At 39.0% G+C, this 27,898-nt stretch overlaps 1 protein-coding gene across 2 annotated transcripts in view; it reads left to right on the top strand.

Annotated features, from left to right (window-relative positions):
* The window catches only part of LOC129763160 (elongation of very long chain fatty acids protein AAEL008004), a 213,991-nt gene that overhangs the window by 45,403 nt on the left and 140,690 nt on the right, over window positions 1-27,898 (top strand). For both annotated transcript variants that reach the window (XM_055762074.1, XM_055762033.1), the window contains one exon: window positions 11,121-11,208. The gene's annotated coding sequence lies outside the window, so the exon portion shown is untranslated. The remainder of the gene's footprint in view (window positions 1-11,120; window positions 11,209-27,898) is intronic.

Genomic DNA, 27,898 nt, shown 5'->3' with positions numbered 1-27,898 from the left:
TTCGATTGAACTCATGAACGTTCGCTTGGTAAGCAAACGTGAATGTTCGAAAGAATTCATATAAAAAAAATAGTTTTGTGCGGGACGAAATTCGCCGGGTCAGCTAGTTAAAACAATAAAAATAAATTCCATGCATATTAAATGCAAATTAGAAAAAGTCCTGTTCACCCTAACGATATCAATGCCCCTTTCCCTTCCCTATAAATAAGCACTCGTTGGGATCAGTTCACCACAGAATCCGCGCAATCTTCACCGGGGGCCTCTCTCGGTCATAAGACATATATTGGGAAATATGGCAGTGTAATTAAGACCCACTTATCATCATTAATAAGATACAAGAAAACCAAGATTTTTTCCACCACTACAACTTTTACAACCCATTTAAAGTTGAGTTCAGTTCAGTTCAGTTCATACAACAAACGGTTTTTCTAGGGTCACCAAATTAGATGAGTTCAATTTACGATTTTCTGAACAGTTACAAAAACTCAATTCAACGGCAATTGTCCTTAAAAGTCCTACGTCAAGTTTCCGTCCGTGCCTATAGGCACAGGTCCTTCTACTTCTTTGTTGACATGCGCTACTCAATGTTGGTTCTGGTTGTTTGCAGCTGAATATCAATCCGTTTTGTCTTCCAAAAATAAACACGAGGCATCTACAAAAAAAAATAAGGATGCATTTTACAAACCAGGCGTCGGTTCTACCCTAAGTGAAAGTGTAGTTTTTACCCTGGATTGACTCGAAATTTGTTAACAAATGTTTAGCCTGCATTTTTGGTTTTATCAAGGAAAAGTTGATGGATCTGGGTCCAGGGGCACGGACGGTATTTTGACATAGGACTATGATTGTGTGTAGTAATTGCATTTGATTTGAGTTTTTTCGTTGTTCAATCTGTATTTTTTTCTCTTTTGATACATTAAATGAAGGCCTGAAAAATATCCTTTCGAACTTCTGTTTCGAATTAACTAATTGCATTTTTACAAAACCAAACAACATGCTCGATATAATGATATCCTGAACCACAATTACATAAATTGTTAGTAGCAAGACGTACACGATAAAACGTGAATTGATTGCACAACAACCTAAACTTCAATCTAATAAAACCTTTGTCAACGTTTAACCTTTTGGGCCAAGCTCTCGGCAAATCTTTGGGGAGAATAGAGTGAAACCATCCAGTATCATCTTCAAGATCATTCCTAGATTATCCCTCCATTGATTCTGCCTACTGATAAATGCCTATTATAGGCAAATTGAGAATAATTCATAATACGTATCTAATTACATTGTGAGCTAACGCCGAATTGTAGGCAAAAAGATTGCTCGTTGCGTTGTGGGTGAAAACGAGTGGTTAGTAGAATCTAAATAACATACCCATTTTAAACGTCAAATTGTTAACTTATTTTTGACGTAGGATTACGTCTTTCGGGAACATATTGGGGTACAAATTGAAAACCGAAAATCGATTACATCGTGAAAATTGTCCAATTTGAAACGCTTATTGCTCAGTCATTTCATGATGGATTGATGAAATTCTTGCGTCAATCGATTTCGGCACTTCATAAAACTTTTTTATATTGAATAAAATAATATATGTCATGAAACTAACTATCGAACAATTGAAAAATCTCAACCCCTATCCTAACGGAAATACCCACTTCTAATTGGTCGAAATTGATGACACATGCGGCGATTCCCTAACAGAGACATCAACATCAAGCTGTCTGGGGGAATTCGGCATTGCGAATACATGAAAGTAGGGGGAGCTTATGTTCCCACCGAAAAGTGTTCCCTAACAGAGACATCTAAACCAAGGTGCCCGGGGGAAATCGACATTTCAAATATATGCAAGTCGGAGGCATTTTTACATTGCAAGTAAGGTGAGCGATACGATTAATTCTAGCAAATAAAGTTTAAATTTGGAGCTTTATTGTTGGTTGCTTCGTGAAATTTCATATTAATGACCGATCGTGTATTGTGAAAAATTCAGCACAAGGGTAAGTGTAAAATTGTATATGGTCATAGTTGTATTAAAATGACTTGATATGTGAAAATTTAATTTTCATAAATAAAAGCGTGATGTGATTTCTGCATATAGTATTAGGTGTTGTTAATCCAATTAAAATTCGCATTGGGTCGAATAAACACTCAGAAAGTAAAAATTCTAAAAGAAAATTATCTTTTCTATTTCAAATATGGTTTCCCCATGTTTTTACTGATGAGAAAAATTGATAATTGTGTTCGGTATTGGCAATTATCATATATTACATTGGTGAGTTTTTTTTTCTTCATTTCATCCATACATAACACAGGAGGCATCTCGTCTAAGATCACAGAGAGCGGTTTTCATCACATCTCGTTCTACTTCGGTATCTTTTATCTGATACGCACCATACAACGACTGTTTATCATCCTTCATGTAAACACTGAAACCCATACCTCGCTTTACGGCCTAGATACGTTCCTGGGCCGCTAAGAAAAAAGCCGTATAACGAATCAGTTATTCCAATACAAATTCATACAAACTCTATCGGATCGGTTCCAAGCTTGTTCAACGAAAAGCCGCATAAAGAGCGGCCATATAGCGAGGTATGGGTGTATAGTGAACAAACAATACCCAACAACCAAACTAAACTACCCTTTTCAGGGCCACCAAATCATTATCAAAGAATTAAACAATGTAATTCTTCAAACATATCCAAAATCAACAGATAACCTAACGGAATCCTACGACAACTTTGCGGTCGTGTCTCGGACACAACCCTCCTGTGATTTTTTCTTTGTCTAGTGGTATATAACACAACATATGTCACAATAACGATTTTGAGTAATATGCGTTTGAAAACTCATAATGAATCGTTACATTTTTCGTAGAGTAACCACCCCCCCCCCCTATATAGAAATCAAAGACATAGTCATATGTCAAAACTGTAAATGTGCCGATTTTTATCTTTGTTATGTTTCATTGTTAGCACCCACAAACACAATTGAATAAATCAGTTCAAAAACCACTAAATATTTGTTTAGTGCAAATAGTCACCTTTCCAACGGACATAACTCTGAAATTGCTCTGATACTCAAAAAACAGGGGACAGGGGTTTTCAAATGGTGCTCCGCGGGAATTTTGTGCTCCGCGAAGTTATAGCAAATGCTCCCACTTGAAAACCCACCTCGAAAAAACATTCTTTAATTTACTTTCACTGCGAATATAGTGATTTATCTCGCTTATTCCGGGTCAGACGTTGTGTAACTGCGACGTGCAGCCGAAATAGAGTTGTTTTCAGTTGGGTAATGTCAATGCAAATATAATTTGTTTTATTAATAAAAAAAATGCAAGTGCTCTGCCATAAAAAAATCTGTAAACTTCTGCTCTAGGAGATAGCGATCATTACCTTCATCTACCAGGAAAAAAATGAATTTCGTTTTCCCCAAACTAATACTAAAGCAAATTAAAGACTGGTGTCAAGTTTATAGAGCGTATAGTCATTGCTTAATGTATTCAACATTCTATCATTTCTATCGGGTATCTTTTTTATTGTAGCTTTTATGAATTTTGATTTATTCTCTTGTAAAAGGACACATCTAGAATTACGACCATTGTTAGAATCTCGAAACACGTTGTCGATCTTGTCCTGATACAACAACACGCGGGAATTGAAACACACAAACGACTCTAACGACACTCGCAACTTGCTTAAATCTATTACTCCGTAGGCCGGAATCCTGAGGTAGTAATTTATGGTGCAGTTAGTCGCATTATTCGCCGTACATGTGTTTCTACTACTCGGTACCACCATAAAAACCGTTTACAACCTGTTGTGTGCATCGTAGCACGGTTCCACCGAGGAGATGCCTCTGTAGTGCGTCACTCCATAGATGATTGAGATGCATTCAAGCGCCCAAGCCTGCCTGGGAAAATGTGCATCGCAACTCACAGATTGCGAGATGTTCAGCGACTAACAAAGGCAATACTTTATAGCATAACGGATTCCACCAAACAAAAATATAACAAGGTTGTTTCTCTAGATCAAGGTCACTCGCTACCCAATTATTATCTTCCCAACTATTAACTCCCGTTGTCTCGGATTGCACTCACGTCATCCAAATGCCAACAACAATGCAACGAGGTGCCACTGACAACGGGGGGGGGGGGGGGGGGGGGGTTCTAAGGCAGTAAAAGTTGCCCACAATGGAGAAGCGTTTATCGCTAATGAGGGGTGATTTATAACAATTTGCTACTGGTGGCTGCCACGGGAGGCGTTGCCACTCGTACGAAAGGTTGACACATCTGGGCCCCTTACTCTATCGTGCATCTGTAGGGTGAGGTAAAAGGGTAAAAACTGTAGAGTTTTCGCCCTCAAGAAGTGCACTTAATCTCACCGCAAAACGTAAGTGTCGGTCCGATGAAGATTACCATCGTGTCCTAGAGGCGGCTGGCATTGGCATTGGGCAGAAGTGAAAGTGTTTGTGCTGGTCGAGGTTAGGTTAGGCTGCAATATGTGTTAACCGATTGGGACACGGACCGTTGGATGGGGTTTTCCTCAATATTATTCTAGCGGCAATTTAATTTATAGAAAGTCATAACACCATGACGATGGTATTTGAGCGTGACTTCGGGCTCTTGTGGCTTCCTTTTCACACCAAGCCGGAATCGCACTAGTGACTAAGCTGTTTCGAGTAGGTACCAAGTAGCCAAGACCTTCGATTCCGCCGGGGTATGTAATGGCTCAGTTTTTTCCGGCTTTTCAAGTGCGATATCAATTAGTGACCCTTGCGCGCGCATAAGGAGGTCACATATGCCGACGAATTGTGGACAATGAGAAAACCAAAGCGCGAGTTGGATTCCGTTTTGTTCCTGCTGCAGCATTCAGCCGGTCGGATACTAATTGCATCATGCAGTGGAGATCCCCGTCGCGATTATCCTAATTCTTCGATTATGTGCGTAGGAATAATCGCACAGATCGCTCCGTGTGATGTAATCTCGTGCTCTGTTTCCACCGATTTCATTGTTCTATATCGATGCCGCTCATTATTTTTCAGATTATTATCCGATCATATCTGAAGCTTCCTTATTATAAACAAATAAATCGTTCAAAAGCCTGCTAATCGATGTTAGGTAAGATCGTTGTTATGAAACATCTTCCACTATCTAAACTATTATAATTGAAAGCTTTTAGGACTCTAATGAACGAATGAAATGTTCAACGATAATCTCATGTTCCGAACTTAAATGGTGCTGTTTTGAGGAGATCTAAGAGATTGGCGTAAATACGGGATAATAATGATAAACATACATTTAGAACGCCACTGCGAAGTGACTTCGAAACGCGTTAGTTGCTGTAGAATGCGTTCAGCACCTGAAACAACTACGTTGAGAGCTCAGGTTAATGATGATTTCATAATCGTTGATTCCAAAATAGCCTAGTAAACTAAGGGTTCTATCGAGTGTTATTACTCGCAGTTCAGCTCATTTGGAACCCATTTTCCGATCCTCTCGAGGAGCATTTAATTGATCCGCCAGTTGTTGGACGGATTTAGGATGTCGGATGTCGTGATGTCGAGAATGGAAGACATCGCACACAGCGATGCAATTTTTTCGCTTCGATTTTCATGCCATCTGACGAGAGTGGTTCTGCATTTTCGCGTCAAACGTACACATTGTTATGGTTTCAATGCGCTGCCAAAGGTAGACTAAAGGGGTTGAAAAAATCTATACCTATAAAAATGGATTTCTGTCTGTCTGTCTGTCTGATTCTTATGGACTCTGAAACTACTGAACCGATCAACATAAAAATTTTGGGGCCGGGGAAGGTTTTCGTGATAGTTTGAGACCCCTCCCCTCTCTAAAGGGGGGCTGCCATACAAATGAAACACAAATTTCTACATTACTCGAGAATTAATCAAGCAAACGAAACCAAATTTGGCATATGGAGGTTTTAGGGTGCAATAAATGTTTCTATAATAGTATGACACCCCTCTCTCTTCTGGAATGGAGAGGGAGTTCCATAAAAATAGTGCTAATATTTCAACCAAACATGACAATTGAAAATTTTCGGAAAAATCTGAAGGAAAAAGGTAAAATTCGGAAAATTAAATTCCCATATGTTTCACAATTACATAGTGACAAGGGCTGTTAGTCCATTTGATGTTTGCGCTAGCGAAATTCATCTTTGTTCGAAACTGGAAATGGATTTTAATGTGATGAAACGCACTCTTATATCTTCTTCTATCTATACAAAAAAAAGGATCGCCGGATGTGTTGATAAGAGCAGAACTCGAGGAAGGAATTTAACCATTTAGGGTTGTCTTTATTCTATCATATTTTCTGTATAAAACATTTATTCCATGTAACGGAGAAACATGTTATTTGCAAGTGGTTGAAAAATCTTGAACGAGAGTTGTGTCTGAAAGTAATCTGATATTATAATGATGAGTTTTGTTAAAAAAACTAGGAATTTTATAGTAAAAGTTAAATTCAACGGGGTCGATTGGAAGATCAATCAATGAACAGTTCTGCGATTGGACCCATGAACTTGTTCATAGTAAAAAAACGTGGATGTTGAAGGTATTGATAACAAAACACAAATTTTGGGCGGGACGAAGTTTCCCGGGTCAGCTAGTTCACAATAAAAGGACTTTTTTAAGATATATACAGTACCTTTCATAATGATATTTATGACCATCCTCAGTTATTCGTTTTTCACGCGTTTCAAGTAAAGCCACCCTAAATGAATGATGACAATCGATAAATTGTGACACAAATACAATCAAATAATTCAAATAGCAGAACTTAACAGAACATACTACTGAAATTCTCACAGGTGGTTTTCTCAAACGGGAAGAAGTTTAATTTGGAGGAACCGGATGGATTCAAGGACTATTGGCGAGGAATCACGATTTTTCATCTGATAGAATTATAGAGGAGAACCTGTCATAGTTCGGGGAATATGACAGTCTCTTTGTGACTCTGGAAAACTAGAACCCCAATTTGTCTCACACAAAATGAATAGATCTGACTACAATAAAGTTCTTGAAGCCGGTTTGCGTCGGTTTGCTGCCGACGAAGAGCAACGTCTTCTGTAAATCACTGGTTATTTTTCAGCAAGACAATGCCATAACTCATACCTGTACTGAAGCTATGACGTGGTGTAGGTTTGAATTTTTAGAAAATCGAAAAGTGGGGAGTAAGGGAAATCGGGGTTTAAAAAAAAATTTGGTGCAAAATGTCCTAAAACGAAAAAACGACCCGAGTGCAAGAAAAAAAATTCTGAGAAATTTTTCTTCAGATACCAGGACATTTGGCGCCAAAAAAATTGTTTTGAATGTTGATACATGAAAATAGTGTTTTCGAAAAATATGTTTGATGCCAAATGACACTTACACATTTGACATCAACAAGTTAGTGCTCCCGTGGCCTAGTGGTTAGCGTCACACCTAACATGCCGGGGGTTCGGGTTCGATTCCCGTTCTGGTCGGGGACATTTTTCGTCAAAGAAACTTCCTTCGACTTGCACTGTGGTCAAGGCGTGTTATTTGGCATAGAAATCTCAACTAAGTACTAATAAAAATGACGCAAGAAATACTACGTTGAGACGGCGAAGTTCCCCTAGGAACGTTAGTGCCATTTAAGAAGAAGAAGAAGACATCAACAAGTTTTTTTGAAAACTCTGATTTCCGATGGTTTTTCGGGTTTCAAAAACTTAGATTTTAAAATCTTTGACACTAGTAAATGAAGTCCGATTGATACGTTTTGCCTAAGTATTCTGAAAAATAAAGTCCCAGAGTGTCGATTTTTGGCAAAAAAAATGTTTCCGAGGTGAAAGTAAAGCTCGACGTGTCATGCAATTTTAAGACATTTGGCCTCGAATTTTTTTTTTCGAAAACACACTTTATGCACCAACACTCACACCATTTTTTTCTATCAATTCTTTAATTTTAATTTCTCGACTAGAACACTGCGCTGAATAAGCTTGGCGTCTCGAAAGGACCATGTCCTGGCGAAATTCCACCGGGCAACTGAATTAACTCATCCGCTTTTATGGCTTTTCAATGAGGCATTGAAATCGGAAAGGTTCCAAAAAATTTGGCAAAATTTCTTTTCCAGTACCAATCTTCAAATCTGGTAATAGATCCGATTTAAGAAATTATCTTAGAGTAGCAATTATTTCCTGCATTTCAAAACTCTTTGAGACCATAATAAGCCTATAAGCCTAAAACTTTTCCAACAAATAAAAACACGAATTACGAATAAGCAACACGGGTTTTTCAAAGGACGCTCAACAGCAACAAATTTGCTGAAATTTGTCTCTTTCACTTTGAATGTAATGTCTCTACACTGACTTAAGTAAAGTTTTCGATCGAGTTGATATACCATTATTTCTCTTTAAATTTCAAAAAATAGGGATAGAAGTCATGCTATTAAAATGACCCGAATCATATTTGACTGACCGTATGCAAACTAGGGATGTGCCATCCGCATGAGCTGTGCATTCGAATCGCTTCATCATAGTGAGCGGATTCGGATCGGCTCGTAATCAAAACAACTGATTTGCCCATCTCTTGTTTGCATTAGATTTAATGGGAAAATTTCTAAACCAATACTTGGATTTTACCACGGCTCTCATTTGGGACCACTTTTGTTTCAAAAATGAAGTTAACATCTTTTATACTTGGCGCACCAAGAGTTTATTACAGCTGAACTTTAGAAAATGTACCTTGATATCTTTTACAAGAGGTAGAACATCATTGAACAATTGTATTAAGTTGGGAAATCAATCCATAGATGTCAACGAGTAAGAGACTTAGATGTGGTCTTAGATTCGAAACTAGCCTTCGTTGATCATTATAATACAATCATCCGTAAAGCAAATTAGTTGGTAACCGACTGGACTAAGCGTATCTGCAAGAATAAATATACCCCATTCGTGGTCCTTAGCTTTCTGTCCAGTAACTCCTATCACTACCTCCCCGTGGTGCCGACTAGAGTACGAGTAACCATAGCGAAGCTCGGATAACCAACCCCGGTGGGATCTGTTGGTATGCTGACAGGAAGGCCTATCCGAGCGTCTGTTCACCATGGAGGTGCGGCTCAAAACAGCGTCCGTTCCCCATGTCAGGGGTGACCGATCACTGTCTTCGTACCAGCGGGGACTCTAAAAAGAGCTGTGCACGTCGGTCCTCCGGCGAGACAAGGGGTTGGTGCAGGACAATCGGACCATACCCAAGCAGAGAACACGGACTAGAGTTCGGAAACTCGGCAAGTCTCTCAATTTTCTTGCCAGTACCCGAATTCTTTCGGAAATATTGAGAGCTCACAATTTCAACATCGTAGCGCTGCAGGAGGTGCGCTGGAAAGGTTCGATGGTGCGATCGTTCCAAGGTGGGTACTCCATCTACCAGAGCTGCGGCATCACACACGAGCTGGGTACACCTTTCAACGTGATGGAGGAGCACCATCAATGTCCACAGTCCCTATCTAGCTAGCACCGATGACGATTAAAAAGAATTCTACGCGCAGCTAGAGCGTGAATACGATCGCTACCCAAAACACGACATCAAAATCGTCATCGATTATTTGAACGCTCAGGTCGGCCAAGAGGAAAAGTTCAGACCGGTAATTCGGTGCCGTTCGGTGCCCATCCGCGAACCAACGAAAACGGCCTGAGACTTATCGACTTCGCTGTCTCTAAGAACATGGCTATACGTAGCACCTTCTTCCAGCACAGCCTCCAATACCGTACCACCTCGAGATAACCTCAGGAAACAGAAACACAAATTGATCACGTTTTGATCGACGGTCGGCACTTCTCGGATATCATCGACGTCAGAACTTATCGTGGCGCTAACATTCAGATTCAGACCACTGGTGATGGTGACACCGCTTTCTAAACTGTCAGTCGTCAATAACATAAGACACCAGCGTTCACATCGGTACAACCTACGTCTTGAAGCTGCGTTGTCGGAGGTAGATGAACTGGATGCTGCTTGAATGCTGGAACACCTTGAAAGCTGCGATGAATGCTGGAACACCTACACCAGTGCAGCGACAATGACGACGTACCGCCCCCGACTTTACCCATGTTAAGGAGGCCATTAATCAGCTAAAAAACCGAAAGCAACTGGTACGGATGACCTCGTAACGGAGCTCTCCAAAGGAGGTCCGGGAAAACATGTAGAGTGTATGCACCGGTTGATAATCAGAATGTGGGACACAAAACAGCTACCGGAGGAGTGGAAGCACGGAGTAATCTGCCCCATCTATGAAAAGGTGACAAGCTGGATTTTGGGAACTATCGTGCCATCACAATCCTGAATGGTGCCTACAAAATTCTGTCTCAGATCCTCTTTCGCCAAGGCTGGACGAGTGCGATGGGCTGGACATGTTGCAAGATTGCTAGACTGTAGCCCTGCAAACATGGTATTCGCATCGAATCCGGTAGGTACAAGAAGGAGAGGAGCCCAGCGAGCGAGGTGGTTGGACCAGGTGGAGCAGGACTTAGCAAGAATCGGTGCGGTCGGAAGCTGGAGAAGTGCAGCCACGGATCGGTTTTTTTGCGAAAAATTGTGAAGAAGATCTAATTTCTCAATGCGATGTAGTAGTATTACAAATAATTAAATCAAATAGAGCAAATAATGTGTTGAGTTCAATTGAACGCTTGAGCTACTATTTCCTGGAACCGTACAAAATAAAAACATTGATCGTTACACGCATCAGATCGATTCTCGTGTATTGTAGTATTGTACGGTCTCTCTACATGATTTCACACGAAGCCAGAATTGAATCTGTACAAAAAACAATTTCTATTATTTGTACTTCGTAAACTAGGCTGGTTTTCATATCATCTCCCTCTATATGAGGCACGTTGCATGCTAATCAATATGAACAACTTAAAAGAACGTCGGAACTCTGTCATGATTCTATTTATTAATGATATTTTATCACGGAGGACTGAGTGGACTCAGAAGAAATATTAGGAAACCTAAATTTTGACGCACCCATTAGCCATCTGAAAAATTCTAACATTCTCTACATACATCTTTGAAAAAAAATCTACCACCAAAAATTATATTTTCAAACTTTTGTCTTATAATGTCGCAAACATTATCTCTCTCTCTCTTTGCAGGTCTCGAAGACAAGCATCAACACCGTGGCATTGTGTTGGTACCCTTTTTTAGGATACCAACAGCTATTTTTAGCACCACTACTTTAAGGTAAGTCAAACGCGTGCTGATCATCTTTCTCATAGTTCGTTGTTGATTTTCCATCACTCTTTCCTCGCACTATGATAACATCGATAGCACGCTAAATCAGTGAGCAATCATTTAATGCAAATATTGTAACCGGAAGTGATTCGTTCGCCTTCCTTCCCTTGTTTCGTTCTTGTTTGCTACTCAACCGATCATTGATACTGTGTGGGTGAGCGAGAGAGCGAAATTGAGTTACGAAATTCATCGAACGGGTCATTATAAAATTGAGCAATCAAAGTTGTTTTAGCGGTGCGCAATTTCCAAACGAGCGCTGCGACGCCACGGAAGTGTTTGGATGCAACTCGTTGCTGATTTATGGTGCCGTCACTCGGCTGAACAACAACTCGTTGGCATAATTGGTGTTTGCAAGAACGGATGCCACATGTTTTGTATTGTGGGTACCAGCGAATCAACAAACAGCTGATCCATCATCCGACGGGGATCAAAACATTATCTTGGGTAACCACCGTGCCACCGCCTCCCATGTTGAAGTGATCGCTTGTGGATGGCGGGAGGGGACGGAATCTCACCCAACAACTTTTAGCACGCCACGAAGCATCAACGGCGCAATTGTCTTTGCACCTTGTTTATATGCTGCGCTCGAGCCCACGAAAAGTCGAAAGCTCAGCAGCGCTTAGCGTACAGAGCGATAGCATAAGCATGCGAAGGTAGCACCAGCGGTGTTAAGAAATTATATAACAGCCAAGGTCATTTGTCGTTGTAGCCGTCAACGTTGTCGTCGTTGCTGTTGTTGATCGGTCGGGGTAAGGTTTTCCAAAAAATAAATGAATATATTTCACACACAACCAGCACGAGAGCTGCTTTTGCTCAAGTCTCAGTTGAAGAATTGTTTGCCCCAAACCGGCAATACACTTGAAAATCCTATGATTGAATGAATTTCGACCACCACTGCACTGCAAAGCTAGCCTGCAATTGTGACTCCATCAAAACAACCACCAATACCACCGCGAACCGCCCCAAAGAGATCCGCTCAGATCTAACTTGCACACACCAACAGCTTCTGCTCGCGTGTAAGGTTGCTTTGCCCAACCATAGCACAAACTTTGGTTGCCGAAGTTGACGGTGCCCAGTCCACCTAGCCGAAAGCGATCGTCCGTTTTGTTCGTCAGGAAAATATGAAAGGCAATCGCCCTGAACTGAATGGGAGTAAGTGAGTAAAAAAGACATACTTTTACTTTCAATATCGCGGTTAGTAGGTCTCTGGAAATAACGACAACTATACTACGGCGGGTCTTCGTGGCCAGTGGAAGACCCGGAGGTTGATGGTCGATGGAATTGTTGGTTTGCGTTTGCGTTTGCCACACAGCTGATGGTCGTTTAGTGGTTCTGCGAGTGAGTGGAGAGGAGAGATGCAATTCACACCTCTTTGTAGTTGGGCCGTCAATGTCGAATATGGCTGCTAATACATACGTATTTTCTCATTGATAATTTTTATTCCAAAAAGCACGGGGAACATAATTGATATGGTCACTATGAAGAAAGGGTATGCCAAGTTAATCGGCAAAGGTTACTGCTTGTTTCAACAGAATGTTCATGCAAGGTTCATCGAAGAACTAGACCAATGAACGAATTTTAGAATTTCAGATTTTCGGATTTTGTGATTCTCTGATTCGTGAAACTTCAAACTTTATTTAAGATGTTTCGGACTGTCCGATTTGTGTCGAATATAATCGGTTTGATGTATGATGTATAATTTGTTGCCATTTCAAAGGTAGCTTCATAATTTCACCCCCGTAGAAGTCTTGGTTCTTATTGGCGTAAATCTGTAGAAATCTAGGTTTTCGCAATCTTCTCTTGATCCCGATTCCTTCTTATTCATGATGTTTTGCAATGTGTGAGGAGGTGAGGAGGTAATCTGAATTTCACGCAAAAATAATGACTCTCTTTTTCTCTAACCTGACGTTTGGAAGCAACAACTGAATTTGTTTGACATTTGGTAAGGAAAGGTTTAATTGAGAAAAAAAAGGTTCAATTTTGTCCGTTAATTTTTGCCAGTTCTGGCAAGTTTTTTTAATACTTTCCAACGTTATTCGAACTTAAATTGGTCTAAATTCGTTAAAATGTATCTGCCTAGCATCTGCCAATGTTTATTCAATAGAGCAATGAGGAACCTATTAGAACAGTGATTTTCAACCGGTGGGGAATTCCCCCCTAGTGTGGAATTCGGTTATTATAAGGGGGGAATTATGCAAGGGAATATTGCACATTTACTTCGCTTTGAAGATGGAAATTATTAACAAAACTTTCCACAAAAGCTTTATTAGATACGCTAAAATTTGCGATCCTCAGCAAACGTTTGCAAATCTGATAATGAAAAAATGTTGATGAAACAGACGACGAAACAGTACAGAAGACCATGAAATGTGAAATTATACAGCATTTATCAAGACTTTTTACAACCTGTTAAACGTGAAACATATTTTCCTTATATCAAAGAACAATATCTGGACATGGGATTTCAAACCATGGCAGTGACGGAAGTTTCGGATCAACTTCAGAACAAACTCATAGATCGGTTTGTCAACCTGATATGGGAATAAGCGTTACGAGTGTTGTTGTTTTCTTTTGTAATATTTATGTGAATCTGGATTTCCTACAATGCTGCTGATGGGAATAAAACACCGTAACAGAGTGGATATCGAAGATGACATAAGGTGTGCTTTTCAACAAGCGGGAGGGCCTTCGTACATACAAGGTTCAGAAGGCTCCTAACCGCGACGAAAGGCAAAACATGGTGGGGAAGACGCGATCCCGGAAGCTGTACACCGAAATGCTGACGAAGCCGCATTGCCTGGTAATGGACGACGAAACCTACGTCAAAGCGGACTTTCGTCAGCTGCCGGGCCTGTTGTTCTTCTCCGCAGAGGACAAATTCAGCGTTCCGGAGGAGATTCGCAAGCAGAAACTATCCAAGTTTGCCAAAAAGTACATGGTGTGGCGAGTGATCTGCTCTTGCGGAAAGCGGAGCGCCCCCTTCGTGATGACCGGCACGGTAAACGGGCAGGTTTACCTTAAGGAGTGCCTATAGAAGCGCTTACTACCACTATTGAAGCAGCACGAGGGCCCGACCATCTTCTGGCCGAATCTCGCTTCGTGCCACTATTCAAAGGACGTGTTGGAGTGGTACGAAGCCAACGGGGTCACCTTCGTGCCAAAGGAAATGAACCCGCCCAACGCGCCGGAGCTTCGCCCAATAGGGAAATATTGGGCGATTATGAAGCAGGCCCTCCGGAAGAACCCAAAAGTTGTCAAATCGGAGGGCGGAATTCAAGAGAAAATGGATTTCTGTTCAAAAAAAACTACAACCTGACGTTGTACAGAACCTTATGGACGGGGTAAAGAGGAAGGTGCGAGCATACGGGCTTGGGCTCGAAGTATGAATAAAAAGAAAATGCCAAAAGTTGTTTAATAGTTTTTATTTTACTGTCTAAAATTTTCAAAAGGATCGGTCTACTGTGCGAATTTCTACAGCGTTTTTTCCGTGATGCAATTTGATGTGACACACCCTTTATTATTTTACTGACATGCTGCAGACTTTCTTCCGAAATACTGATAGGGGGAAGCACTTCGATTAATTTTCGTAAAGGGGGGAATGAAGCAAAAAAGGTTGAAAGCCACTGTATTATAAGGTTGCACCTGTTTCGTTCCGGCAATGCAGACCACGTTTTGATAACCGAATGAGAAGATGGATGTAAAATAAAGAAAGGGCCTGGCCCTGGCCCAGCATGAAGATATTTATCAATATAGGAAAGCCGTAAGAGCACATTTAAATATGAATTAGAGTAGTACTGAATCTCTAACCCCAAAAAAAAATCAAAATTAGAATATTTTTGACGTAGGATTACGTCTTTCGGGAACATATTGGGGTACAAATTGAAAACCAAAAATCGAGCACATCGTGAAAATTGTCCAATTTGAAACGTTTATTGCTCAGTCATTTCATGATGGATTGATGAAAGTTTTGCGTCAATCGATTTCGGCACTCCATAACATTTTTTTATATTGAATAAAATAATATATGTCATGAAACTAACTATCGAACAATTGAAAAATCTCAACCCCTTTCCTAACGGAAATATCCACTTCTAATTGGTCGAAATTGACGACACATGCGGCGGTTCCCTAACAGAGACATCAAAACCAAGATTAATTCTAGCAAATATAATTTAAATTTGGAAATTTAATATATTGTATTGTATTGTGTATTGTGAAAAATTTAGCACAAGTGTAATTGTAAAATTGTATATGGTAGCAGTTGTGTGAAAAATGACTTGATATATGAAACGATTTATATCTATTTTCAAAAATGAAACCAAGGTGTGTTCCCGCTCGAGAACGGGTTGTTCGGTTTAAGCTGTCTGTTTTGTTGTGTTCATTTTCACCCAAGGAAAATTCATGCGGCGAGAAAAAATTGGAAAAGTGAAGAAATATTCGAAAAAGTTATTTCCTATATGCTCTACATATAGTATTAGGTGTTGTTAGTCCAATTAAAATTCGCATTGGGTTGAATAAACATTCAGAAAGTAAAACATATAAAACAAAATTACCTTTTCCATTTCAAATATGTTTTCTCTATATTAAAGTAACATGTTTTTACTTATGAGAAAAATTGATAATTGTGTTCGGTATTGGTAATTATCTCATATTACTTTTTTTTTTATCCCTTTTGTTTATTTTAGGCTCATTTGCATTAGCCGAATTTTAATCGTGTACATGTCACATATTTATCATATCTATAATTAGCACATTACACAGTTGCCATTTTTCGGCGTTAGAGTCTTCCCTTCTATACCATTGCAATGGTACACATTTACACAGTAGCCATTTAGGCGTAAGAGTTTTCTATCTGTTCTTCCATTATCCAGTTAAGACTGGACAGCGGAGACAGTCGTTGATCCATGGTTGAGTTATTTATAGAACAGCAGCCCGATGTTTCTTGCAGAGCAGAGCAGTTGTATGGATGAATCGATCTTATTTCGACCGTGGATCGATCTCCATCGCTGATGATTGTTGCGTGGACGTAGTTATTCTGTAACAACACAAAGATGGTCAATGGGGCCCCTGAGTTTTGAACTCACGATCGATCGCTTACTAAGTGAACGCGCAACCAATGTGGCTACGGAGACCCCCTATCATATTACATTAGTGAGTTTTTTTTTCTTTATTTCATCCATACATAACACAGGAGGCATCTCGTCTAGGATCACAGAGGACAGTATCTTTTATCTGATACGCACCATCTAACGACTGTTTACCATCCTTCTGTCATCATCACTCGAAAAACACTGGTGGAGTGAACAAATAATACCCAACAACCAAACAAAATTGCCTTTTCCAGGGCCACCAAATCATTATCAAAGAGTTTAACGATGTAATTCTTCAAACATATCTAAAATAAACAGATAGCCTAACAGAATCCTACGTCAACTATGCGGTCGTGTCTCGGACACAACCCTCCTGTGACTTTTTTTAGTACTAAAATTTTTGATGAAATATTTTTTTGATAATTTTTTCTTGATACTCCGTGGGAAGATGTACATTCAGTATTTTTTTCAAATTTTTATCTCGGATCTTTTGAGGATGGCGTGAAATAATCGAAAAATTACGTTTTTCACTATAGATCCTACGTCAAACCACATAGGGGTTCAAATAAACCACTAAAATTTCTTATTTAATATCCTTTACAACATTTGCCATACAGCTAGTGATTTGGTTTGGGGGCACTTTTTACTCCCTTACCCCTTTACCCCAGGCCCTTTATTAATATAATTTGTCGGACAACTTGAAGGATTACTAGGTGTATTAATTTATTGAATTTGAACATTAATAACACAATTTACTTCACACAATGAGGAAATCATCCTTGATTTTCATTTTAAAAATGAATATAAAACTTTCCAAAATGGCGTTGCGATATCAGAGGCCTTTGGACAAATGATTCGAAAAATCATAAATGTTGTCCGAAAACTGCTGCGAAAAAAAAACGATTAAGCAGTCGAAAAGGTGAACACGTATAGAATACGTCGAGGATGGTGAACATAAAATGTTCAGGAATAAGCCTAATAAGCTACAGCCAAATGACCCATGCTGGATATCCTCATCAAGATGTGACCTGAAATCATAGAACCTAGTTGAGCTAATCGAGGGTTATAAAAGGCGAAAAATCGAACGCAAATGTCTTCAAAATCAATCAACAATTTCCCACAACCTAGACAACAAAATTTTTGAGTTTTCATCACCGAGCGACTAGAAAAGCGTTATAATATATATACTATATATATATATATATATATATATATATATATATATATATATATATATATATATATATATATATATATATATATATATATATCAATTTTCCGGATACAATTACGGATTCTTGTAGTCAGTTGCTTCGTGTCCTTGGCCCTCCAATTATTTTTATACACTAGGGCACTGAGTGAGCCAAAGAAATCCTCTATTGGGTGGCACTTGTGCAAGTTTGTTGGGTTACGATCTTTCGGCACGAACGGTATCTTTTTCTCCTCAAGATACGCCAGCGTCTTCTTGGCGTAATGGGAACACGCCTTGTCCGGCCAGAAGACGTACTTCCCATCCGCGTGATGCTCGTTCAGGAACGGCAGCAGGATTTTATCGAGGCACTCTTCTCGATAGATTTGTTGGTTGATTGCCAGACCGCTCGGCTTAAACCAGGGCTTAGAAATGCCCCGGTCGGAAATGGCGATGTACAACATAACCTTTTTTTCAAACTTGTGCTTGAACTTGTATTTCAATTCAGGCGGTGTGGATGACTTGTCGCTGGAGTAGTAATTATCATTTCCTGGAATATGCGTTTTGGACAGTGGAAAATAGCTTTCGTCGTCCAGAACGAAAGACATCCCGCGGTATTTTTTGGTCATCCACCGACACTGTGATTTAACCGTCTCAATCTGCTCCTCCGTGTACTCCGGCGACCTCGTCTTATTCCTGCAGACGATTCCTTCCATCTTGAGGATCCGATGGATCAATACGTGGAAGCAGCCATATTTCCGACCGGCGTCACGCCGGTTGCGTCCTTGTTGTCAAACAGCTTCTTTAACTATGTCTTCCTCTGTTTCGTCATTATCGTCACCGGACGACCACTTCCGACCTTCCGCTCTACGTTCAGGGAACCCAGGATACGATATACCGTACTGACAGGTACATTTTCTTCCTTAAAATGTGCCACCGTGAACTTTTTTCCTTGCTGGAAATGCGTTTCGTAGAACGGTACAATGCGTTCGCGGAGCACGTGCTTCAAACTAGCAAAACCAAACACGCCTACTGTTTCTAGGGAGCCCAAAGAGCAATTTTCTTGGAGAAAGAAAATTTTACGCTCTTTATTTGAGTTACTGAAAGGTATTGATAAAATTCTCATTTTTTATTTAACACCCGTTATGCATTCAACGCACTGTGCGTTGTTTTGTGTGGGTGACTGCTTTGTTTAATACTGAGTACCGTTATCTATTACTCATAGTAGCACCGTATTGATTCTTGACCAGGTTCACTAGACATCAAGCTTCGTTTAGGAAAAGCATAAACTGATACTTGGTTGAGTAATATATGAGATAAGCGTGGTTTCTTGCTGTGGTGGCTGAAAGCAGACAAATGACCACAATGAGTTAATATGCTGAGTCAAGAGTGTAACCAGTTAGAAAAAGGTACGCCGGGTAAAAAAAACATTATTATTTTTATCCCATTTGTTTAACTATTTATGCAGGCTCATTAACTTACTACCTGTACCAGACCCGGATTAAATAGCGTACATATTTATAATATTTTTAATTTTATATATTAGGTTGGGGAAAAAATAATCCATTAGTTTTGGGTGAAATTCAAAACTATTTTTTATATGCCTCGGATTGTCCGATTGGGGTTAAATATGCACCGTTTTGTTGCAATATTTGTTGCCATTCTAAAGTATGCATTAAAACATCCCAATCAAGCTCTCGGAAAAATATTTTTTTGGAAATAAATTAAATTGCACGTATTTTACTGTTGCAGTATCGGCACCATAGACACCATTCACAATTTCAGCGGTCTAGCTTGCATTTCCGCATTTATAAAAAAAAAGTGTAAAATTTGCCGAATTTTTTCTTTGTTGACTTCCATTGTTAACACCCTGTAACTCACAACTGAATGGAACAAACAAAAAACAGCAAAAGAATTTTTTATAGTGTGAAATATCACCCTCACAACGAGCTTAAATTTGGAATTTGGTATGATGAATACTACGCGAGATATTGATCACTAAAGCCAGCCAACGAGAAAATAATGGATAAGTTTTCCCCAACCTAATATTTATAATTTATCCTAAATTGTAAATTACATAGAAGCCATTTAGGCTAAGAGCTTTCTTTCTGTTCCATTGTTCAGTTAGACCGAACAGCGGAGATGGTTTATATGATCATTGTTGTGTTATTAATAGCCCAACAGCCCGATGTTTCTTTGCAGCCATTCCATGCGGAAAGATATATAGAGGTTCTCAGATTTTCGTGATTATTGGCAGTTTTGTTCCTTATTGCAAAATATTAAACCGGTATTTTTTTTTTTAATTTTTCCGTAAGAGTGCCCATTTCCATTATAGGGTGGTTCGAAAAATCTTGCTTTTTCCAAAAAAATTTTTTTTCCAAGTCCCCAATTTTCGAACAACTAGACCGATTCAGATGATCGACATGTCAAATTAAAGCCAATCAGCTAGTCTTTTCTGAAAAAATATTCTGCCATATACTACATACATCAGTATGTAGTATATGGCAGTGATATCGCTTATGAATCGCAAAGTTGTGTGAACGCAGTGAGCGATCTGCAATACCTTTGCTGGGGTGGCAATGGAAAAAAAAATTCATCATCGAACTTCAAAAACCGACCATGTAAATTTTGTTGATTAGCCCAAAAAAAATTACTTGTACAAAGATTCAGCTCAATTGGACATGATTTATGGATGCCTCCAAGCAGGGATGCCTCCAAGCAGGGTTGCCAACCATAATTTTAAAAAATCAGGGAGAGTGAGAATAAAAATCAGGATAAATCAGGATAGCTCATATTGGGTTGTCCGAAAAGTTAATGTCGATTTTTGGGAAAACAATAACATCATTTTCAATCAAAGCATTATAATTTAATTTTATATCCATAGTTCTGCTTCACAATCTTTCACCATTTTTCACACAGCTTAAATATTCTATCCTCCCAGAACATGTTTGCTTCCTCATCGAAGACTGCTGCGAGCCATGCATATGAGAAACAGGTTGCTTGGTAGTATCTCATAAGACAGAATCCATTCCAAATCTCACCAGAAACAGAGTATATCTTCCTTCAGGCGAAGACCGGATATGTAAAAGAATTAATAAGCCTGGTATAAATTCTCGCATAAGCGGAAATGTTAGTGTTTCACCTGATTTTTTCATCGTTTATATTTTTTTCCGAAAAACCTTCAGCATCACTACAGTGCAGAGTTGCAGTTTCAATATTCGAATTTTCATTGAATTCATCATCCATGCTTTGGAATGAATCTTTACTCGACAAATGAGGAAAGCATAACAGCAGTGGAGGACTTGTTGAATGTTTCCTAATTTTTATGATATTTAGTACTGTTATAGATATATTTACAATAGTCCCATCAATAAAGTTGATTCTACTGTGAATCAGATGAACAAATTATATATAAAATTTTTTTATATTAAGTGTGGATTCAAAAGTTTTCCCTTGAGTAATTTTGGAAAACCACGAAACAATTGAGGGTAGAGATAAAAAAAAAGTTAAGTACAGATTTGCGTCTAGAGAATTTAACTTAATGTATGATATATACAAGTGCGAACCGGAGAACTATCATGAAAAAAAAACTTTGGCATGGAAACCAGTATATTTATTACGTATAATGTAAAGAGTACAAAAATCAGGATCATCTCAGAAAAATCAGGATAAAATGAGTGTTCGTCAGAATATCAGGGAGCGTGCTAAATAGTCGGGGAAATCCTGAAAAATCAGGAAGGTTGGCATCTCTGCCTCTAAGCGCTCAAAGTTTTTATTTTTTGATCTTCGAAAATCTTCCAAGGAGGGAGTAAAGGAAATTTGGAAAATTTGCCACCCTAACCTTTGCAGATTATAAATCTCATTGTTATTAGGCATTCGCGAACAAGATGTGCACGTGTTCTGTGAAACTTTGTTTCATTTGTTTGAGAATTGATTCGTTCTTCGAACCAGAAATGAGTGCATTAGCCCTGATGGAGGCGTGACATGAAATTCAGGTACTTGAACCGATTCTTTAATTTTGGATCTACCCAAAATAAATGGTGGGACAGTGATGCCTAAATATTATTATACTAGTAAAATGAAGAATAAACGCAAAAAAAAACCTGTGCAAATCCTGTTGATTTCAACTTGTTCGTCGAGACCGACAAGCAGAGATGCCAACCTTCCTGATTTTTCAGAATTTCCCAGACTTTTTAGCATGCTCCCTGACAAACACTCAATTTATCCTGATTTTTCCTGATTTCTGTACTCTTTACATTTTTTGTAATATGGTTTCCATGCCAAAGTTTTCTGTCATGATAGTTCTCCGGTTCGCACTTGTATATATCTTGCATTACGCTAAATTATATAGCCGCAAAGCTGTACTTAACTTTTTTTATTTCTACCCTCAATTATTTCGTGGCTTTCCAAAACAGTGCTAGAAAATTTCATGAAACCAGATTGTCTGACGAATTTATGAAATTACAACGAGATTAAGTTTGAGGAACAACATTGCTTTATTGAGAATAATGTGTAAGTCGATTTATCCCCAGAATATTGGTTTCTCTGCAATTGGCTGTAGTGATGCTGTCGGTTTTTGGAAAAAAATATAAATCATCAAAAAGTCAGGCGAAACACTAGCATTTCCGCTTATGCGAGGATTTATACCATTCTTATTAATTCTTCTACATATCCGGTCTTCGCCCGAAGGAAGATATACTCTGTTTCTGGTAGGATTTGAAATGGATTCTGTATTATGAGATACTACCAAGCAACCTGTTTCTCACATGTATGGCTTACCATAGTTTTCGACGAAGAAGCAAACATGTTCTGGGAGGATAGAATATTTAAGCTGTGTGAAAGATGGCGAAAGATTGTGAAACAAAACTATGAGTATAAAATTAAATTGTAATGCTTCGATTGAAAATGATGCTTTTGTTTTCCCAAAAATCGACATTAACTTTTCGCACAACCCAATGTGAACTATCTTGATTCATCCTGATTTTTATTTTCATTCTTCCTGATTTTTTTAAAATTATAGTTGGCAACCCTGCCGACAAGTATTCGGGTTTCGCTTGAACCTCTTTTATTCCCTTGCATATTGGCTTGGATAAGATCGACGACGAATCGAGTCCACACTGTATCACGCCATACGCATAATCGATTCAACCCCAGGATCTTTCAATGGTCATTCAGCCCGGAGAGGTATTGAGGGTAATTCCATGAGGACGACGTAATGTACAGCGAACCTAATTTTAACTTTTTGTATGCTGTTTTTGTAAAACGTTCATTCCTTGCTGAACGTCTTCTGACGGATCTTTTCTGAAGCCAACGCTCCAACGAGGACATCTAACGGTACCTCCTAATGGTTCGATAAGCAAATTCACGCTTCACTTCCAGGAAACTATTATCACCACACCAACAAACTCTCCCATCGTTGATAAACAATGGACATTAAATGAAAATAATCGAAAAGATCCGTCGATGAATGTATTATATTAATGGAATTTGAACATAGTGCTACATATATTAGGCTGTCAAAAAAGTCCTGCGGTATTTCCGCGAGGTGTCGTTGTAAGCGCGTAGTTCTAGTTGTATTCATTGTATCGAGTCATACTATAGCTTGTTGGAAAGGTATTTTTGCGCGCTATAATATAGTCCTTGACAGTGTTTTGTTTGGTTAAGTCGTTCGTGAGTTATAGTGTCGCAAATATGGAGCTAAATAAAGAGAAAATCCGACATATTTTACAGTACTACTATGACAAAGGCAAAAATGCATCTCAAGCTGCCAATAAAATTTGTGCAGTTTATGGACCCGATACAGTTTCCATTTCCACCGCACAACGATGGTTTCAACGTTTTCGTTCTGGTGTAGAGGTCGTCGAAGATGCGCCACGCTCCGGAAGGCCTGTCGTCGAAAATTGCGACAAAATCGCTGAATTAGCCGAGAAAGACCGGCATAGTAGCAGCCGTAGCATCGGCCAAGAGATGGGGATAAGTCATCAAACCGTTATTAACCATTTGAAGAAGCTTGGATTCACAAAGAAGCTCGATGTATGGGTGCCACACACGTTGACGCAAAAAAACATCTTTGACCGTATCGACGCATGTGAATCGCTGCTGAATCGCAACAAAATCGACCCGTTTCTGAAGCGGGTGACTGGCGATGAAAAGTGGGTCACTTACGACAACGTGAAGCGCAAACGGTCGTGGTCGAAGCCCGCTGAAGCGGCTCAGACGGTGGCCAAGCCCTCATTAACGGCCAGGAAGGTTCTGCTGTGTGTTTGGTGGGATTGTCAAGGAATAATCTATTATGAGCTGCTTCCCTATGGCCAAACGCTCAATTCGAACCTGTACTGCCAACAACTGGACCGCTTGAAGGTAGCACTCATGAAGAAGAGGCCATCTTTGATAAACAGAGGCCGCATTGTCTTCCATCAGGACAACGCCAGGTCACACACTTCTTTGGTGACGCGCCAGAAGCTTCGGGAGCTCGGATAGGAGGTTCTTTTGCATCCGCCGTATAGTCCGGACCTTGCACCAAGTGACTACCACCTGTTTTTGTCCATGGCGAACGAGCTAGGTAGTCAGAAGTTAGCCACAAAAGAGGCCTGTGAAAATTGGCTATCCGAGTTTTTTGCCAATAAGGAAGCGAGCTTCTATAAAAGGGGTATTATGAAGTTGGCATCTCGTTGGGAACAAGTCATCGAACAAAACGGCGCATATTTGACTTAAACAGATGATTGTAACTAATTTTATGAACAAATGAAAATTCAAAAAAAAATACCGCAGGACTTTTTTGACAGCCTCATATTACACCAATACAAGAATAGCGTACGAGGTATGGCTATTAAATAACAAAACTGCGCGCCTGGAGAGCGCCCTAGAGGGGTGGGGAGAAACGAATAGTGCGTTTGGTGCGTGCTTGAAGTGTCTGCTATAAACGTACGAAAACACGTTTTTGTCACTGTAGTAGTTTGCGAGCAGCAGTGGTTTAAATGGAAAGTGGTTTGTAGTGCGCGTCGGAAATCATGTGTGACGAAAAACACGAACAACAAGGCACCTGCGGATAACGCGCTGTCGGTGAAGCAATTTTTAGCCGAGAAGGGCATTCCAGTGCTCGCACATGACCCGTATTCGCAAGATCTAGCCCCATGTGATTTTTTTCTATTCCCCAAGATCAAATTCGTGTTGAAAGGTACCCGATTTCAGTCCGTAGATCAGGCGAAGGAAAAAGCGACGCGGCTTCTGAACACCATCACAAAAGAAGAGTTTCGGCACTGCTTCGAACAATGGAAAAAACGTATGGAAAGGTGTGTGAGGAGCCAATGGGAGTATATTGAAGGGGAGCATATCGTTGTACCGTAATTTTGAAAATATAACCCTTTTACGTAACCAGTCTCGTTATTTAATAGCCATCCCTCGTATGCGCTGTTGCTTCACCACTACAGCGAAGAAAAAAGTGTATTAGAATACATTGGACACAGTGTATATCTGTGAAGTATATTGTGGTGGTGCTTTGATGTGCATCGATCCAGAAAGCTCACTAACTATCGTTGACATTCAATAAGACGCGATGCGAATCAAGACCAGGGTTACCATATGTACAGAATAATCTGTATTTGTACAGATTTTTTAGATTTTTTGGGACCAAGAATCTGTAGATACAGATTACAGATTTTTTGGGTTTCATAGATAATATCAAGATTTTTTAAAAATAACGTTCCAATAATAGTTACGGCTTGATGTTAATAATATTTTTCTCATTTAACCCATTTTATTCATATAGCCTTCGAATCTGTTTGAATGAGAATCATCTGTTTTCGACATTCATATGTAGCATGATGTCCTACATTCTAATGCCAACGTCTGCGTTATTAGTTAGTGTTATTTATATAAATAAAAATAGAACGCTAAATGTATACGGATGGAATGATCCGATTTGAGTCGGCTTTATTTGGTTGTATTCGTCTCTGCCCGTAGATTTTTTTAAAAGCTTTGAAGGAAAGTTCGAATGAAAGTAGCTATATGTTCTTGAATGACATCGTTGTTAGTTCAATTGGATTTAGCGTTTGCGAAATTAGGCTTCGTGTTCCGTTGGTGTGAAGCGAAAATCGCAATCAAGAATCTTGAGCGAAAATTTTGTCTGAAAATATGTTTTTATTATAATGACCAGTTTTGGAAAAAGTACTAGAAAATTTCTGTTAAAAAGAAATTGTAATGGGCCAATTAGAAGATAAATCAATGAAGAGTTCTGTGATTGAATTCACAAACGTTCGCTCATTGAGAAAATGTGAATGTTCGAAAGAATTAATATCAAAAAATCAATTTTGGATGGAACGCAGTCCGCCAGGTCAGATAGTTATAAATAAATAACACTGTTTGTCTTTTCTTACTACAGCACAGAGAATGTAAAAAACAAAGGCTCATATTCACCCCTATTCTGTATTTCGATTGATTCGAAATATTTCGAACGGCTTGATAAAATTCGAATTCTGTATTCCGTTAGAGTTTTTTTGCATCTCGTTCGATCTGTTTCTCTTCGAACATTAAATGGACGAATCGTTTGAAATAGGGAATGTGAAATTGGTGATAGTGGTGAAATTTCATTTGCTTTCAAAGTTTTTGTTCTTGTATTTTAAAAAAAATATCTTAAAAAAGGATCGAGACGTTTTGAAGCAGAATTACGTTTTCGAGAATATATGGAGAGTACATATAAATATATGGAGAGTACATATGTTTTATTCTCAGACATTTCATGATGATTTCATGATTTATGATGATTTTTACCAATTGATTCGGGCTTTCACTAACAATGTATTGCAATGTAATTATAACATTTCCTGTAGCTCATATGTTAAAATAGCATTGAAAATAGAGCTTCCAATTCTCCATATATTCATGTAGACCGCAAGGCGCTTCCCCAACACGGACTACAAAATCGGTTTAGTCGAATTGGAAAAACACATTGCGGTCTAGACATTCATAGTAGACTAGCTGACCCGGCAAACGTCGTCCCGCCCAAAATTTGTTTTTTGTTAATAATAGGGTAAATGATCTTGGTTTGTCCAATTTGGGGTGTTTTTACGCAACTAGTAAATGCAAATCGATTTTTCTTCATGAAAATCACACATAATCGATACGAGTTTGGGTTTGTTGAAAAGCCCCAAGTCTCTAGTTGCTAATACTAAGGTGTTGAAATTATTCAAATTTTTATGTTTTTTAACGATTTTTCTTAAAGAAGAATTATGATCATGGTTTGACCACCTCTGATCATGGTTTGCCCAAAAAAATGATTATGGTTTGTCCGGTTTTAGAAATCTCCATTTTTGAATGAAAACATTCGAATTCACAATTAGATGTTGCATTTATCATTGCTTGAGTTTACTGTCATCATATTGATTCATTCATAATTTAGGCTTTCTTCAGAATATTGCCTTTTCTTGGACATTTTAGAAGTGTTCACCTCAACACAATCAACACAGAAAAACCATACTTCTGCTATGCGCGAAGCACACCATAAACAAACATAAACAAACTGCAGCGCGCCAAGCGGTTGCCATAGAAATCATGTGGACAAACCAACATTATTGAGTTGGACAACTCATGATCAGAATTGAGTTCATCAAATTAACGCATTTAGCTATGTAAATCCGATACAAATGGTGAGCAAGCATGATGTTTACAATATTTATAAGTGTTGTAATCCAGAAAAGGTCTGAATACGTGCCAAATAATCATCTGGTGATCGATTAAAAGTTAGCTCGAATGAGGGGCCCATTGACACAAATAGAAGGTGTATTTTATAATCCTTTAAAACATGTGATTTCGTAAAAATATACTATCAAACTACTATAAATCATGTAAAAGGCAATTTCATTTATATGTTTCGAAACATTCGAAGGCCTTATTTGACACAGGAGCGCTGAATTAGAGCATTCAAAAAAGTGGGCAAACCATGATCATATTTTCGACTGGACAAACCATTTACCCTACCTTCAAACATTTACGTTTTATTACTATGAGCAAGTTCATGGGTACAATCGCAGAACTGCACCCTAAAACCTCCATATGCCTAATTTGGTTTCATTTGCTTCATTAATTCTCAAGTAATGCAGAAATTTGTGTTTCAGTCGTATGGCAGCCCCCCTTTAGAGAGGGGAGATTTATTGCTCCCTAAAACCTCAATATGCCAAATTTGGTTTCATTTGCTTGATTAATTCTCGAGTAATGCAGAAATTTGTGTTTCATTTGTATGGCAGCCCCCCCTAAGAGAGGGGGAGGAGTATCTAACCTCCATAGAATTATTTATTGCACCCTAAAACCTCCACATGCCAAATTTCGGTTCATTTGCGTGATTAATTCCCGAGTAATATAGAAA

This window comes from Toxorhynchites rutilus, chromosome 1, assembly GCF_029784135.1.
Source record: "Toxorhynchites rutilus septentrionalis strain SRP chromosome 1, ASM2978413v1, whole genome shotgun sequence".
In the NCBI taxonomy this organism is placed as follows: domain Eukaryota; kingdom Metazoa; phylum Arthropoda; class Insecta; order Diptera; family Culicidae; genus Toxorhynchites; species Toxorhynchites rutilus.
This window is presented reverse-complemented; position numbering and strand designations above follow the sequence as displayed.